The 17,531-nt window shown below is 45.9% G+C and overlaps 1 protein-coding gene across 3 annotated transcripts in view; it reads left to right on the forward strand.

Annotated features, from left to right (window-relative positions):
* Positions 1-17,531, forward strand: part of ZBTB7C (zinc finger and BTB domain containing 7C) — a 159,574-nt gene that overhangs the window by 58,178 nt on the left and 83,865 nt on the right. For 2 of the 3 annotated variants that reach the window (XM_071580900.1, XM_071580901.1), the window contains one exon: positions 6,120-6,199. The gene's annotated coding sequence lies outside the window, so the exon portion shown is untranslated. Of the gene's footprint in view, positions 1-6,119; positions 6,200-17,531 lie in introns of those variants that run through there. The other variant, XM_071580903.1, reaches the window with a different exon arrangement.

Here is a 17,531-nt window from a genome sequence, read left to right on the forward strand (position 1 = left end):
CCAAAAAAATGGTCCCAAGGAATGCAGGCTCATTGATGGACCAGAGGGTTGAAGCCCCCAGCTCTGGAGACAGGCTGGAAATACTGGGGGTGCTCAGCCTGGAGAAGAGAGGGCTCTAGGGAGACTTTATTGTGTCTTTTCAGTACTTAAAGAGGGCTTATAAGAAAGATGGGGACAGTTTTTAGTAGGACCTGTTGTGATAGGACAAAGGGTGATGGTATAAATTAAGAGGGGAGATTCAGAGTAAATAGAAAGAAATTCTTGGCTGTGAGGGTGGTGATGCCCTGGCACAGGCTGCCGAGAGAAGCTATGGCTTCCCCATCCCTGGAAGTGTCCAAGATTAGGCTGGATGGAGCTTGGAGCAACCTGGGCTGCGGGAAGGGGTCTGGAATCCCTTCTCTCCAGGCCTTTCCCTGTTGGCATGGGCAGGGTGGCTGGCCCAATTTTCAGGCCATGCTGGATGGATCTGCTGTGAGCTGTGACTGCAGACAGGCCTGGAGGCTCCAGCTTTGCATGATGCCTTCTGCAGATAACTGGCAGAGCACAAAGACCTCATTGAGGTGGCTGGTTTGACTGCAAATGCACACTCCTTCCAGTGCACAATTGTCATGAGTGGTGCTGCTCCAGGACCAGGGTATTGCATCCCTTCCTGTTGATATTTAAAATCAGAGCATGCATCTCTATTATTGTTGGCATCCCAGTGTCACCTGCAGGTCTTCAAACAGGACCCCTGCTGTCCTAGAGTTGCACATGATGCCTCAAGAGAGCCAAAGCTTGTCCTGCAGACTTGGCAGTCTGAGAACAAGTGGCAGCAGACAGAGCTTGGAATCACAGAATCATTTAGGATGGAAAATCCCTCCAAGATCATCAAGTCCAACCATTCCCCAGCACTGTCATGGCCAGCACTAACCCATGACCCCAAGTGTCACATCCACATGGCTTTTAAATCCCTCCAGGTATGGGGACTCCACCACTGTTCTGAGCAGCCTCTGCCAGGGCTTGGCAATCCTCTTGGAGAAGGAATTTCTCCCAATATCGAACCTAAACCTTTCCTGGCAGTTTGAGGCCATTTCCTCTCGTCCTGACCTTGTTACCTGTGAGAAGAGACTGACCTCCACATGGCTACAACCTCTGGTCAGGGAGTTGTAGAGAGTAAGATGGTCCCCCTGAGCCTCCTTTTCTCCATGGGGAAATGTAAGTAGCTAGAGGAGAATGAAGAAATAGTGATCCAAAATTGGCTGTGGGAGATGCAGAAGTCCCACCACACACAAAGTAGCTCACAGCGTATGGAAATGTTGCGTATACATTTGTATGGATTGCAAAAGATTCCCATTGCACAGTTGTGTCTTTGGGAGTACATTGTCATTAGGAGTGAGCAGGAGTGGGAACACCTGGAGGAGCAGAGTTAAGGGTGATTATGTAAGCCCAGCCCTGGCTTTTCTTCACTTTGGGGAGCTGCACAGCATAATTCCAGCATAGATTTATATACAACTAATTGGCATATAGTTTGATATGCAAATAAAACCATATAAATATCAAGAGAGAGATTTAAAGCTGTGCTCTCCACTGTCTTGCTACAATCCTTGCTTTTCTGGTCAGTCTAATCTACTCAATTACTCCTTTCATCATCCTGTGTTTTGAAGAAATGATATCTCTTTCAAAGAACATCTGTCAGACGTATATTAATTAGTTAATTTTTCTGCATGGAATGTAAACACAAGGGTGGAGAACCCAAAACCTCGAGGATCCAATGAGGTGTGAGTCCAAGCAATTATTTTGGGATAATGCAGAGATGTGGCCTGCACTTGGTCTATAAAGGCAAGAAACAGGTTTCCTACCAAAGATATTTAGTTTATGCTAAAGACTGAAGAGACATTTTCTTGATGTGGGTAATAGAGCATCTGTCATAGACACTGTTGAGATGGCACTTCCAAATTGAGCTTTCTGGATCAGGAGTGCTACCAGCAATGTGCTGAAGGGTGTTTAAATTTGGTTTTTAATTCTGAAGATTAAGCATAAGTAGTTTTAAAATGAGAGAAGGTGTGCACAGAGTCAATATTTCTATTTTGAAGGAAAATTGAAAGTGTAGATTTGTTTGCTGGTAGCATCAAAGGTCAAACCTACCTTAGCCTGGATGCTCATTGTCTGGTTTACACTGAGAACCAGATTTATTGGGATTCTTGTGTTGTGATCTTTGGTGAGTGTCTTTCACTGTCATTCTGAGTCTTGAGTCAGGTACCTTGGGACCTTTTCCCTCCCTTATCCATTCTCCTACAGAGCTGAACTCCACTGACTACAAATTTTTGCAGGGCAGAGGAACCTGAAGGCTGTAAACCTATCTCTGGGTGGTGTATGTTTTCCCAGAAAAGATTCTGTGTGTGGGGGGAGGCCTGGAAGTTGGTAGGTGGTGTGAACACTAAAAGTAACCTCTGGGTGCTCAGCACAGGAAAGGCATGGACCTGCTGGAGCAAGCCCAGAGGAGGCCACAGAGATGCTCCAGGGCTGGAGCCCCTCTGGGCTGGAGCCAGATTGGGAGAGCTGGGGGGGTCACTTGGAGAAGAGAAGGCTTCAGCAACACCTGAGAGCCCCTGCCAGTGCCTAAAGGGGCTCCAGGAGAGCTGGAGAGGGACTGGGGACAAGGGATGGAGGGACAGGACACAGGGAATGGCTTCCCAGTGCCAGAGGGCAGGGATAGATGGGATACTGGGGAGGAATTTTCCCTGTGAATATGGTGAGGCTGTGGCCACAGGTTGCCCAGAGAAGCTGTGTGTGCCCCATCCCTGGAAGTGTCCAAGGCCAAGTTGGATGGGGCTTGGAGCAATCTGGTCTAGTGGAAGGTGTCCCTGACCATGATAGGGAGTGGAACTGGTTGCTATTTGAGGTCCCTTCCAACCAAACCACTGAGTGATTCCATTATTTGTGTAATTATGCAGTGGACTGCAGGTGAGAACTGGTGGCTTTGTGAAAAAAACACATTGTTTTGCCCTACCTGCCCAGCCAAATAATCACAAAAATTCCTCAAGAAGAAAGGGAAATGGCACCCATAATCAGCTGGGGGTCTGGTGAAAGACCATATAGCACGAGATTGCCAGTGAAGTCACGGCACCAGCAACAGTAAACTAAGGATTTTTGCTGGGTCTCATGTTTTCTTGGCCTTGCTTGATAAGATAAAACCTGCCAAAGCGAGCTCCCATCTATCTGTTCTCATACTCCCAGCCGCTTCTGCTTGAATTATTCATGTTCAGTAAGTGATCTGCAAACAGCTCCTGTGATCTCCCTGTGATCTGTGGGTATGAGAGACTCACCCCTGCTTAGGTCAGGGCATTTTCTTGTTTCCTTCCCTGCGGCAGGGAGTCTGTGGGAATCTCCAGATTCCTCACCTCCCCTTTCTGATTAACCGAGCAGTGTATTTATTATTTACATGATATGAAGAACGTATTGTTCTGCTGTCCAAGGCACATGGAATTACCAGTGGATAAGCAGGGAGACTTCCTGCAAACATCCGTAGTTGTTGCTTGACAAATCCAGTTGTATAAATAATAGTAGGGAGCTGCAGAGTTTCTTGTAGGGTAAATATCCTTGTGACTTAAGGCAGCACTACCAGCTTCTCACCCAGCTTTTCACCTGCATGTGCATCTGATTTATTGGGCTGGTTGTTTTATACATATATAACATAAATATACATCTTCAACCTATATATATATATATATGTCCCAACTTATTGCAAGGGGTTTGGACCAGATAACCAACCTAATTTGGTTGTCTAGTTCTTGGGTGGTTTTTTTTTTTAGTTTGAGTTTTTAGTTTAAAGGTCCCTTTCAACCCAGATTATTATGATTCTATGATTTATATATGTGTGTATTTATATATATATATGTTTTATGTATTTACCTGTTTTCCACCAACTCTTACCTGTCTTTATTTCAGGTCTTAGTATTTTTTTCTGATTTGGTTGTATAAGAAGGTTGACAAACCTAGTGGGAAGGGCAGTTTATGGGCCAGGTATTCTGTGTACTTTGCTATCTATGTAATTAATGAAATGGGCTGTATGCCTGTTCCACCACATCCACCCCAGATACATCTTGGATCTGCCCTTCCAGTATCTGCTTGATCCCAGCATAATGCAATAAACCACTTTGTATTTTGGAATGAGGACTGGAATGCTTCAGGAACCCATTTCCAAGTGGAGCTGATGCTCTGAGCAAGGGACATGGGACCCCCAGATCCCCTTTCCCCAGCTAAGGGAATAACCTCTGGTGAAAAATCTTCATTTAGGTTACCTGCTTCTGTGTACTGACCCTGAGAAAGACCTGTGTCTTGCCTAGGATTTCCCTCACCTATGGCATCACTGGGATACAGCAGTGAGTTTGTTAAAATGTCCTGTCTCTCTGTATTCTGGAAAGAGGATTTTCTATTAAACCTCTGGGAAATTACTGGCCTTGTTAACTAGTGTAGAAGTAATGAACCACAGCAGGGTGACTCGAGAGATTGGGCCCTTGCTTTGTAAGACTGCACTGTTTCTTCAAATGAGAGAAATAATTTAAGCAAACAAACGAACAAAGAATTTCTGGAAATTAAAGTATGGTACAAATGGGATGATTTGATCATCCTCTGTTTAATAGGAGCAGTGCAGCGAACAATTGCGTGGTCGACCTCAGAAATCTATCCATGGTAACCAGTCACAGGAGAGAAAAATAGACAGCCTGCCACCAACTTGGTATTAAAGTTCTATTTTCCGCTTTTTCCACGGTTGTGGGCCAGTCAGGGACTTTCCATGAGCAGTCAGCACAGCAGAAATCCCCTACTGCTCCCCAGCAGGCACTGCTGCTGAGCAAAGAAAGGTCTGATGGTGGTTTTGTACTGGTTTTCACTTTAGTGAGCTTTGGTCCCAGCTTTCAATGGGATCAGGCTGGGGCAGATCCTTCATGCCAAAGGTATCCTGCTGGGCCAAGGCTATCAATAGAATGGTTAAGTTTAAAAGGATGCTTAAAGATGTCCTTAAAGAACCTTAAAGATGTTCCACCCCCTGCCATGGGCAGGGACACCTTCCACTAGCCCAGGTTACTCCAAGCTCTGTCCAACCTCACCTTGCCTGTTCCACGCTGTGGCCAAGGCATGCTTGTGATGGTGTCTGGTAGAGGAAGCTCACCTTTGGCTTCATCACCCCTACAAGGTGCTGGGTGTTAAATCCCCTGTGGGATTTGGGATCTGTGCAAGCCCTGCATGATCCCTGCAGCTTTGGGTGGTTTCTGCAAGAGCCCAGAGGAAGGACAGAAAGACTCTGACAGGCTGGAATTCATCCAAAAATAAATAAACCAGAAATACTGGGCCTTCGGGCTTGATGGTCTGTTCCTCAAAAGACAATTTTGGAAGGGATCACTGTGCTTTTGTTCTTCCATTAGGCCACTGAGGAGAGTACATTGTTTTCCTCCCCTCATCCATTCCCCTTTTAGGGAAAGAAGGAGCACTTGGCCACTGTGATCTGAGCATCTCAGGGGACCTCCCAAAACAAAAGGCTGTGTGGAGGAGCCATCCTGTCCCTGTCATCCTCTTCCCTGCCTTCACCCTGCCCTTGGCACGGCCGTGTCTGCCCGGGGCTGTCATGCTGCACGTCCCTGCCAGCCGGCAGGGAGCTCCGAGGGGTGTTCCTTGCCTTCCTCCCTGGAATCATGGATAACTCCTCTTATCTCCAGGTTCATCACTTCTCATAGACTTGACAAGGCAACCCTGGAGTTTGTCTTCTGCCAGGAAGGGATGTGAGCTCTGGGATGGTGTTGTCGGTGTAACATGTCCAGGTGTGGTGTCTTGGAAAATGCAGCACTCCTGAGGAATGTCATTCAGGTGTTTCTGGATGTGGATGGAAGCTCTATGGGCACATCCATCCCATTCTCCTGTGTGCTGAAGGCATCCATTGTGGATCTGCAGAAGAGGCCTCTGGGTTGGAGAGCATCTCCTCAGCCATGCTCTGCAAGACCCTGTTAATTCCTTGTGCAGGAAAAAGAGGGCCAGCACATGGAGCTGGAATGTTTTTGGTTTTGCCTTTTTTTTTTTAATTATAGGTGTTTTAGGGGTCTTTTTATAAATACTGGACTAAGACCAACCTGTCTTGTTTTGCCCAGGCTCCAAGACTGACCCTGCTGAGAGCCCCTGAGCGGAGACCACTTGACTGCACTCAGCACCTTTCAGGACCAGGCCCTAGGTAATTATTCTAATTCTATGCCTGGATGATGGGGGAAATTTGATATTCTGGGTTATGCAGGCCTTTTGAATTGACATTCTTAGTTGTTCATCCCATGAATCTGTGGATTTTTTTTCTCTACTGGAGGTTGTCACTCTAGTGGCTTGACACTACAAAATACCAACAATGAAAGGGTGTATCTGCTTTGCTTCCCAAGGAGACATCATAGAATAGTTTGGATTGGAAGGGACTTTACAGACCGTCTAGTCCTACCCTCCTGCAATGAACAGGAACACCTTCCACTAGACCAGGTTGCTCCACATGCCCCATCCAACCTTGGCTGTTTTCGGGGATGGGGCATCCACCACCTCTCTGGGCAACGAGAATTACTGGATCACCATCCTGGTAATAGTCCCCAGCTATTCTGCTTGGAAGCTTCTCCTGAAGTTAACTCTCAGAAAGCTGTAAAATCAAAGAAACAAAAGCAACAAGAAGTTTTCACTCCCATCAGAAGCAATCAAAGGCTTGCAATAGCAATGTTTGTTGGCAAGGGATGTTTTTTCAGATCAGGCTTTTAAGAAGTGCTCAGAACCTACAGGTGCAGGTGCCTGTTTTTAAAAATGAATCCAGCCTCCATCTTCTGCAGAAAAGTAAGTTGTGAGAATCTTATTCATCTGGGTTTACAGTAGCTGCATTCTCTCCTCCAAACCTGGTGTCACTGTTGTGCCTTTGAGAAACTTTCAATCATTGCTCCAAGGTGGATAGATGGAATTCAAAGAGCCTAGGACCAAGCACTGTCCTGCTCTGCACCCTCATGGAGATGCAATGTCATCCTGGTGCCTTGCCTGGGGCACATGGGTAGGATTTGACCCAAGATTTGCTCTTCTATCCCGGCAAGACAAGCTCAAACTCAGAGCATGAGCTTGAGAGGTGAGGACCTCAGGGGTGAGTTTTAAGAGGAGTAAGGAGGAAGCCAGCAGGATGCTGTGGATGTTACTCTGAAGCACTAAGGATGAAGGATTTCCTATAGTGTTGGCTTCCTGAGCATGATGATATTCCACACAAAATTCCCTATGCCAATAAAAGTAACAGTCAACAGAGGGTTATAATTTTTAACCCCATCAGCTGAGTTTTTCCCCCAGTTAATAAAAACCAGCTTTGTACTGATTTCAGCAGAGGTTAAAACCCAGCTTCCAAGATCAGGATGGCATGAGGGCAGGGCAGATGGTGTGTCGCTGGCCAGTCTCCCAGAGCATCCTCTCTCTGTGTGGGAACAGAGAGCTTTTCTCCATCCCTTGCAGCTCTGTATGGTGACATTTTCAGGATCCAGGCCTGAGGACTTTGACTGGGTTGCTTCCTGTTTTGACAATCTCCATTTCAAATACTCTATACACAGCATTGTGCAAGGAATTAAAACAAACCACAACCTGTATCCTTTTCTCTTGAATGTTGTGGTGGGGAGCTAAGCTGAGGTTTCCAGTGGGGAGGGAAAAGACATGGATGGTGAAACAGGCTCAAAGAGTGAAGGAGAGGAAAATGAAGAATGAGAAATACAGTCACCTTCAGGGCTGCAGTGTGATCTTTTTCCCCATCCACTCTGAATTTGTGGGGATGGGGTACTTCCTCGATGCTGAAGCTCATATGCTTTGTGTTTAAACTGCTGCTGTCAAAGCTTGGGAGAGTAACTAAAACAAAAAGGTCGCAGGTCAAGTGGATGTTTTCCAATTGACCGGAGCGCAGTATAAATCCTGGGGAAGGAAATAACGCAACAAACATCCACCAGCCCCATGTCTGCATCCCCTGCTCCAGTGCTGGCTGCTGGTGGCAGGTCCTACAAGGACATGCAATCCACTGGCAGAGCTGGGCAGGCAGGCAGCTGCCTCAGCATCCTGAAACACATCTCAGGCAGCATCCCCTCCCCAGTAAATTTTTTGTGCAAATTTAACAGTACCAGACCCAGGTTTGATCTAGGCCAGTGATTAGGAGGATCAAGAGGTTGCTTCAGGTGAGCGTGGTAGGAGAAGAAACACCTGCCTGTGAGGACATTGGGCCTGAAACTCATCCTGAACCCTTGAAACAGATCTTCAGATGAGGGATGATATTTGCTGCTGTAGATTAAGGGGATTTGGGCATGCAACGCTCCTGGGGAACATCAAAGCAAACGTGTCTCTGCCACCACTTTGTGTCATCCCTTGCACAGTCTCCCCTGAGGTTTCGGTGTGGCCAAATGCTCTTCGATGTGTTGTAACCTGAAAAGAGGGATAGATAAAGGCAAAGTGTTCTGGGAGCTTTGCCAAGCCAAAGGCACTGAATTATTAAGAGATCTGGATCTTGATAACAGATTTATGCTCTATAACAACTTTTAAGAGAAAATATGGTGTTTGCAGGAACAGATTGGGATTGTCCTAAGAAATGGAGCTCTCCTTTTTAAATTGCATTGCTTTTATTATTATTATTTTAATAATAATAATATTTCCACAGTGAAGCCATATATGAGAATATTATTTGTGTAGGAACTGGAAATGAACCTGAAATGATCAGCGTATTTTTTAAAGGCACTTTACAAGTCACTTGGCATTGGAAAAGGTACAACTATCCATCAAAGCAAGGCTTGGGGATAAAATAATTAGAAATCACACAACCATAGCAAAGGAAGATTAGTGCTAAAATTAGAAGCCATAAAGTTGTTTTTAGATTAGGCTGGAATCTGGGCAGGCTGCTTTATTGTACCATGTTACTTTAAAAAATGCAAGGTGAGAGGTGTGAATTGTCTGCATTTGGTTGTGCTGAAATGGAAATGCTATTGTGAGTGCTAGATGGGATGATCTATGAGATAATTTTCAGGTAAATCCTTAGGGGATGAAAGTACAATGCCCAGTGAAAGATGACCAGCTGCTAAAGGAGTTGGGTTTGGTGCTGAGCTCCTCTCCCAATGGATATTCCATAAGGGTGGTTTGTTCCTTGTTTTGTTTCAGTGTTCTGGTGGCCAGCTATCCATGTTGCATCCTAAAAAACGTGGTGGGATGGCTGGATGAGGAAGAGTCTGCTGCCCCACAGGTAGGGTGGGTGCAAGTTGGGACTGCTGTGGTCCCCAGACCTGAGCTGGGGCTTTGGGACCAGACAGCAATGTCAGATGGGCATAGCCCATGGAGCTTCAGCACTTCATTTGTCTGCTGTAACTGCTTAGTCATGAACAGGAATGCATTCTCTATCAGAGACAAACACCAAAGTGATCACTGGACAGACTGAGAGAACAGAGCCTGTTCAATGTGGAGACTTCAGAGCCCTTTAAGTACCTAAAGGGGCTCCAGGAGAGCTGGAGACGGACTTAAGAGCAATAGAACAAGGGGAAATGGTTTTACACCACGAGGAGAGATTCAGAAAAGATAGAAGTAACAAATAGTTTGTGATGAGACACATCTCTAGTTGCCCAGAGAGGTGTATGTGCCATGTATAAATGTCCTCACCAAAAAATGTCTTGAGACTGAGAGCCATTCTGATATGGCTGGAAAGGCATAACATGAGCAGGAGGTTAGAGGACAAGATCCGGCACATCCAGCTGTGTTCACCTTGGGGGATGCTAAGTAGAGGTTCCTGTCACCCACAGAAAGGTGGCTTCTTCAGTGCTGGTGCCTTTAAATGGGGAGTGGAGGATTTCTGGGCAAGAAACCTGAACTTTGTGGGATGTGTTGCCTAAACATGGACACAATTAGGTGAAGCCTTTCACCTGTTCCCACCAGAGTACCAGGTGAAAGGTTCTCAGGTTCCCTACTGGCCAGGAAGCACCAGCCCCTCTGCGACCACCCACAGCATCTTGTTGGCACATGCATTTCCCAGTGCCTGCAGGGGGAAAGTGGAGTTGAGCAGACTGCCTGCTCCCCCCAGAATGCTCCCTGCTGTGCCTCCAGCTCAGTGAAAGCAGGACAACTCCTCACTGACTCTTTGTAGCCTGAGAACAGAGCCTTGGAAAAGTCCAGCAGCAGGAACTTTACTAATTCCAACTAATGACTCTGAAATACTGACTGAGGGGAACAATTGCACATCATCAAAAGGGACAGACAAAAGAAATGCACTGTATTGTGATAGCAAACGGAGCTGAATTTGGTCTGATGGAGCACCTTTCATATTCCAAGCATTTCAAAGCCTTTTGCAGAGTAATGAGCTGCATGCTGACAGCAGGCCCCGTGGACCAGGCTTTATGTGCCCAACAATAGCTGGCACAGTTGTTGGCAGAGGACCTGATCATGGTGGGAGAGGGGATGGTGGCTGGGATGCGAGGGTTATCCTGCACTTTTCTGTGTTTTTTCAGTGTTGTTGGATCTCTAGCTGGTATTTGGATGGGTACTGAAGGTGATAGGGCAAGACTTGTTGGTCTTTCACTCCTTAAGTGGGGCTTAGAAAAAAGATACAGCCAGATGTTTTTAGTAGGGTCTGTAGTGGTTGGACAAGGGGTGATGGGTTTAAATTAAACACAGAGAGATTCAAATTGAATGATGAAGAAATTCTTTATGATGAGGGCGGTGAGGCACTGGCATGGAGAAACTGGGGCTGTCCCATCCCTAGAAGTGTCCAAGGCCAGGTTGGATGGGGCTTGGTGTAACTTGGTCTAGTGGAAGCTGTCCCTGTCCACTGCAGGGGGCTTGGAAGCAGATGATCTTTAGTCCTTTCCAACCCAAAACATTCTATTAAACAGGAGTGGACCAACGTACCCTGACATGAGAATCCTTTGGCACAGCTGAGAATAGACATCAGCCTTCCAGGTCACCATCTAGTCCTCTAATCTTGTGGTCCCTGTGACAGTTTCATGAAGGCCCACATACAACTTGAGCTCTTTAATTTTAGCTAAGCCAGAATAGCACTGGTGCAGCTGTGGGAACAGATATCTTAGTCCTGAAACTATTTCTGTGGCAGGGAAGTTTCTTGCCTATTACAAGGAAAGGAAAAGGTTAATTGCATTTTTTTTCTTTTTTTCTTTTCTTTTTTCCCAAAGAGGAAATAAATGTACCTACCCCACCCTAAGGGAACAGCACAAATCTGTCAGCCCTTTGTGGGTGGGGGCAGGCAGCTGGGCTGCATTAAGGAAGTTGCCCTGGGGAGGGAAGGGTTTGGGGGCATGGGTGGGGGGCCTTGGCTGCCTGCCCAGAGCTGCAGGCAAAGAGTGGGATGCTATGCTGGGCTGTATTTCAAGAGACCAGTTAGTCACAGAATGGTCTGGTTTGGAAAGGACATTAAAGACCATCTAGTTCTACTTCCTGCCACGGGCAGGGACACCTTCCACTGGACCAGGTTGCTCCAAGCGCCATCCAACCTGGCCTTGGAGTGGGGCAGGCACAGCTTCTCTGGGAAACCAAGAATTCCTTCCCAATATCCCATCTATCCCTGCCCTCTGGCAGTGTGAAGCCATTCCCTCTTGTCCTGTCCCTCCATGCCTTGTTCCAAGTCCCTCTTCAGCTCTCCTGGAGCCCCTTTAGGCACTTCAGGGGAGTCCAAGGTCTCCCTGGCGCCATGGGACTTGTGATGAGTTACTCTTCCCAAGGGTTGAAAGAAAAGATCTGTAGCAAAGCCTGGTTTGGAGTTAGAAAATGAGCTCAGAGATGAGGAAGGAGATCTCAGACCTTGTACTCTGTGACGCAGGTCCTTCGCTGCACCAGCTCCCTGCTAACCAAGATAACCAGATTCCAGTAGCCTCCTGGCTTTCCTGGAGGTGCATGCTGTGTTGTTGTTGGGTTTGCTGCATCATCCCCATCCCAGCAGGTAAAGGAGGATGGGAAGCTGCTTAAGATGCTTTGGAAGCCTGGTTCCTTCTTGCTCCATCTGTGTTTCCATGCTTCCTGCGCTCCAGCTGGGTCGGGCTGATGCCATGGCAAGACTCCCTCTTGCAGACAGCAGTCTTGCATGCTGTCATCCCAGCAGGGATTTGATGGTGTGCAGATGGATTTGCTTCCTGTTTCCCTTCCCATCAGCCTCATTTGAAGTTGCCCAGTGCTGCTTTCCAAGCAGGAAGATCTCAATGGGCTGGCTGAGCATCTGCTTTAGCAGATACAGCTTCTCCATGATGATCCAACCCCATGCAGGTATTTTGGTTCCACTTTTGAAGTGATGCTGAAAGGAATATATAAAGAGCCAAGTTTAAGTTTCTTTGGGAGCTGATTACAATAAAAATACACACAGCCTATCAAAATCTTTCTTGTTTTGCTTTTATATTAGCGATGGCTGGTGTGAGTAACCTGTACTCAACTTCTGAGCATAGTAGGAGAGGAGGTAAGTCAGCTCTGGAGTCTTGAGGGAGACTGTACTCAGAGGAGGTGGAGTTGATGTTGGCCCTGGTGTTGTATCTGAGGTGGATTTACATCATTGCACTTAGCCACAAAGATCCTTTGCTTTGGTTCTGGTTTCAGTTGCATGTTGTGGCAGGGGCAGAAGGGGAGACATTAGGAAGGCAGGTATTGGATTGATAATACCAGGCCAGCACTGTTTGGTCTAGGAGAGCAGCAGTGAAGCCTCAGTGGTGTTTTCCAGAGGAAGGACAGACCGGCTGAGCCTGGGCATCCCTGTAGGACTCTGGGAAAATGCTGTACCCCCATAGCCCTGGGACAGAGGGGCTCTCATTGCCCTCTCTAGCACAGCTACAGAACAAGGGGCTCATCTACGTTTTGCAAAAAAGATTTCTTTGCCTCCTGTCTGGGATTCACCATGTGTCTGAGCTTTTAATATCACTTCATTCTCCCTCCCTACATCCCATGCCCCTGTCTCAGATGTGTTTGTTTAAGTGGCTTTAATTAACTTACATTTTCCTGTGCGTGACAGCTCCTTGAGGCTTTGGTAGCTGTTTTCTGTCCTTCCACAGTTGTCACTGACATGTAGCACTTTCCCTGCAGACCAGCCTTCAAGCCTACCATGTTTTTTCCCTGATCTGTGGAAGTGTTTTAACATACTGAAGGAAATGGTTTCCTTGTGGGCATTGTTACACACACTTAATTGATTATTAGGTGTGATTTTCCTGATCCCTCCTGGTATCTCTGAGCATTTTGAGTGAGGAAGCCAGAGGAGTGTAGGATGATGGTTTAGGTCAGATAGATTTATCTCACGAGTGACAAGACTGATAACTCTGGAGTGGCACGGCTACAGGTGTTATCATTTGGGTGTCTCCTCAAGAGTGAAGGTTAATGTCTTGCCACTACTGATCCATCACGGTGTTATCTGCAGGATTTATAGGTCTTCTGTGCCTTTCCAGTAGCAGTGGGTTCAGCTTTCCTGAGTCCAGAGCCATGTACCTTCTCCCTGGTTGCAGCAGCTGTAATGATCCTGTCAGCAAGCCCTTGTTCTCATCGATTTGTTTGCTTTTAAACTCAAAGTTAGGGATAATTTCTGCTTATTATTACATAGTTTTGCTCTTCCCCAATGGAGGAAAGTTGATTGCATGGGGACAAGCCCAATGGTTGAGTCCTCTCTCAAGGGAAGGCATCATAGAATGGTTTAGGTTGGAAGGGATGTCAAAGCTCATCTCATTCCAACCCACTGCCATGGGCAAGGACATTTTCCACTAAACCACGTTGTTCAAAGGCATCAAGTAGATGAAGGCAAGACAAGCCTTGATTCTGCCTTCCCAAGGATCACCCAAGAAATGTGACCAGGAGGATGGAAGGGAGCAAGGAGGAGGGACTCAGATCTTAAAGTAAAATCTCTTGGGAAAAAAAAACCCTAACAAACAAACAAACAAAGAGCAATAAATCCAGCAAATTAAAATGAAAAGGCAGCTCACATGAGTGACAATTGTGCAGCATCAGATAACACAGCATCCTGAATTCCAGTGGAATAGGAAATATGAAGCAAAAATCAGTCAGGTGCTTCTAGATAGCGATAAGGAAAGCAATTCCCATTTACCGGTAGAAATAAAATAAGAGGTCCTGATAAACCCTCCATGACTAGACTGGATTAGGGCTCTAGCTGTGAAAATTCATTACAGGCATGCAAAAGAATGCATATCGCAGCAAGCTAAACTGACTGCAAACACCATTTATCTGGAGCAGAGACGATTCTCTCAGAATAAATAGATTTCTTTCAAAGGGAAGGGGGTTGATCTGACAGGAATCTATATTCCTACCTTGTCATTTATTATGCAAATAAGTCTCACACCTTTCTAAGCCATGAAGGATGAGTTTATGTTGGATTTTATGCTGGAAGAATGATCTCAAGCTGTTTCAGGGACTCCAGGCTGGGGTTCTTTGTACACAGTGCCAGGAGCTGCTGATTTCAGGAGGCGTTCTGATGGTCAGAAGTCCTGGTTCTTGTCAACCAGGGTTATGCAATTTGGTCAGGTGCTTTCAAATTCCCAGAAACAAATCCATTGCTTCACATTGTTTTCTGCTATTTATGATGTTTCTCTTTGGATAATTTTGTTTTACTTATTTTTGTTTTACCTTGTTTTATTCTGATTTATTCTAGTCTCTTGTATTCATAGAATCACAGAATGGTTTGGGTTGAGATACACCTTAAAGATCTTCTAATTCCAAATTCCCTGCCATGTACAGGGATACCTTCCACTATCCCAGGTTGCTCCAAGCCCTGTCCAACCTGGCCTTGGACACTCCCAGGAATCCAAGGGCAGCCACAGCTTCTCTGGGCAACACTTGTAGTTACCCATTTTCTGTATCTGGCTCATGTGCAGGAGGGAGCCCATGGCATATTCTCCTCCCTCCTTTGTGGCATCAGCACCCAAGAAAGCTGCATCACTCTGCTGAGTAGGGCTCATTTGAGCTTCCATTTGTGGCTGACTCTGAGGTGGTTGTAGGTGGCTGCAGAAGCACTTAGCATGATGTGCAGAGACCAAAACGTGACCTAACACCTTTTGTTCTAGCAATTACATCTCTCAGGATGCTAATTTTAGAAATAGAATTGAGCTAGTAGAAACCTCGAGTAGTAGATGAAACCTTGATTCTGCCTTTGGTGGAGAAAGGACTGAGCCAGTGTTAAAAGAATGGACAATGAAAAAAACCAACAAAATAAAATGAAACAGAAAAAGAACTCTAGAGGGTATTTCCTGACAAAGGGGTTGTATGTTTTGGTCCTGTATTTTGGAAAGGCTTCTGATGAATTAAATATATGTGAACAAAGCTCCAGATTTGGAATCCTGGCCCACAAATCCAGCAAGGTCTCATCTTCAAGGTGGACTCTGGGCATGATTCAGGACAAGTGGGTCTTCTCTCTAGTGCAACATGAAAATCAGAGGGATTCAGGTGGGACATTGTATGTCACTGTAAGCCAGTTGTAGGGCACAGAGAGAACCTGGGTTACAGCAGAACGCATACACAGGACTTTCCTAAATGCTCGATCCCAGATTTCCTAGTTACCTTCTCCATCACAGCCAGTCAAGGTATTTGCACTGAGTTCTGTGTCTGGTGATCTAAGGAGACCATGGCAATAGGTGGCTTCTGGTAGGAGGAAAGGGATAGGATGGATGAGCAGGAGGGACCGACCACTGAGCATCTGCTGTGGGGCACTGAGGGGTGGTGTTGGCCATGGCATGAATCTCTCTTGCTTCTTCAGGAGCATTTTACACTTGTGGGTTTTTCCCTGAGCATTTCTGTGGAGCTGGGCTGGCCGTGTCTTGCAGTGCTCTGGAGAGATTCTGCTAATGGGATCTGACCTGATGGCTTTGCATGTTTTAAGTAAATTAAACACAGCTGCTAGGAAAATCCAGTAACCTTAACAGCACCACAGCTCCGTTGTCTGCATTGTAATTACAGCAGCAACCACTGGGAAGTTCTACTTTCTGGTTTATTTTTAAATAACTTCTGAGCCAGCCTTTGATCAACTACTTCATCCCCAAGTCTCGCCTGTCCTCTTGCAAGGCTTAACCCTTGCTGCTTCCTCAAGCATCCATCTCATCACAGTTTCAGTCAGTCACAAAGGCAAGTGGCTGACTGCAAAAAAATAACTTTCCTCCCCAAATATATCCTGTAATTTTGAGCTGAGGGTGAATCTGGGAAGGGTTTTAAGCCAGAGCTTTCAGGGTGCGTGCAGACTGCAGGCGTTGAGTGGTGTTTTATGGCTCCTGAGGAAGTGCATCTTGAAATATGCATTTTTTTGTTCTGCTTGAGCCAAAAATCCTTTGTACCCATTCAGAGAAATGGGCTTTCTGTCACAATGACTGCACTTCGATGAGAAGCAAAAGGACTTAGATTTATGTAGGAAGCAAAATTAGGAGCCTAATTAGTTTTCCCTTGTCAACCCATGAGTGGAACACATGCCTGCAAGAGCAAATGGTCAGCTCATGGCACGGATATAGCTGCATTCTCCTTGCCTTCATTAAAAGCTCACACCATCCTCTCTGTAGGAGCTGCATGGTTTTAAATTTCTAAAGGAAACGCAGGATTAGGGAAATGACACTGCCTTTTGGATCAGAGACTGCAAAAGTGCTTAAGAAACAGATGTATTTTAAGCATGTCCCAGTGCAAGGAGGTTGGCTGAGCATCATGGGATGCTGGTCCCACCTTGGGGGCAGCATGTTTGGGGCACCAGAGCTGATACATCCAAGGTTATGTTGTGTTTGAGTATAGAGAATGCAATATATATATATATATATATATATATATATATATATATATATGTATTTATGTGATTGATTATGTGATAATAGAATCATTGAGTGGTTTGGGTTGGAAGGGACCTTGAAGACCATGCAGTTCATGGGCAGAGAAACCTTTCACTAGACCAGGTTGCTCCAAGCCCCTTCCAGCCTGGCCTTAAATGCTTCCAGGGATGCCCAGCTTCTCTCAGCAACCTGTGCCAGTGCTTTATCACCTTCACTAAAAATCATGGGATGAACTGTCTCACAGAGACCAGAGGGCACTTCCAACAGATGCCTTTGATGGATTGTTTTGCAGCTCTACTTCCTTTCTTTTGAACTGGGCTGCCCAGGACAGGCAAAGCTCAACTGAGGTACCCTGGTCTGCTGTCCCATCTGCTGTCAATACCTAGTTGTGTATCTGCAAAAGCAAAGGGGTTGCCTGTGCATTTGATTTGGATGAAAACACTGAGTGAGTGTGGTTGAGGTTGTAAACTTTATCAGATTCTGCATTTTATGGTAAGTTTTAAATTGACAATGCAATCAGGAGCATTAGAGTTTGTAAAGGAAAGTCGGTGTGATGTGTTGCAGAACACAAGGTGGTAATTTCCTCTGTTATATTGATGCAACAGCAAAGAATGAAGCAGCTGCTTGTTGGAGGATTGATTTTTTTAATGCATTCATTTTATGTAATTTATAGAGTATTATTTATTAAGTGGGGGGTTTCCCCCTTTACTGGCTTTCCTTCTCCATTCCTAGCAGAGTGCAGCACTGTTTTACCTACCA

Source organism: Pithys albifrons, chromosome Z (genome assembly GCF_047495875.1).
Source record: "Pithys albifrons albifrons isolate INPA30051 chromosome Z, PitAlb_v1, whole genome shotgun sequence".
NCBI classification, from domain to species: domain Eukaryota; kingdom Metazoa; phylum Chordata; class Aves; order Passeriformes; family Thamnophilidae; genus Pithys; species Pithys albifrons.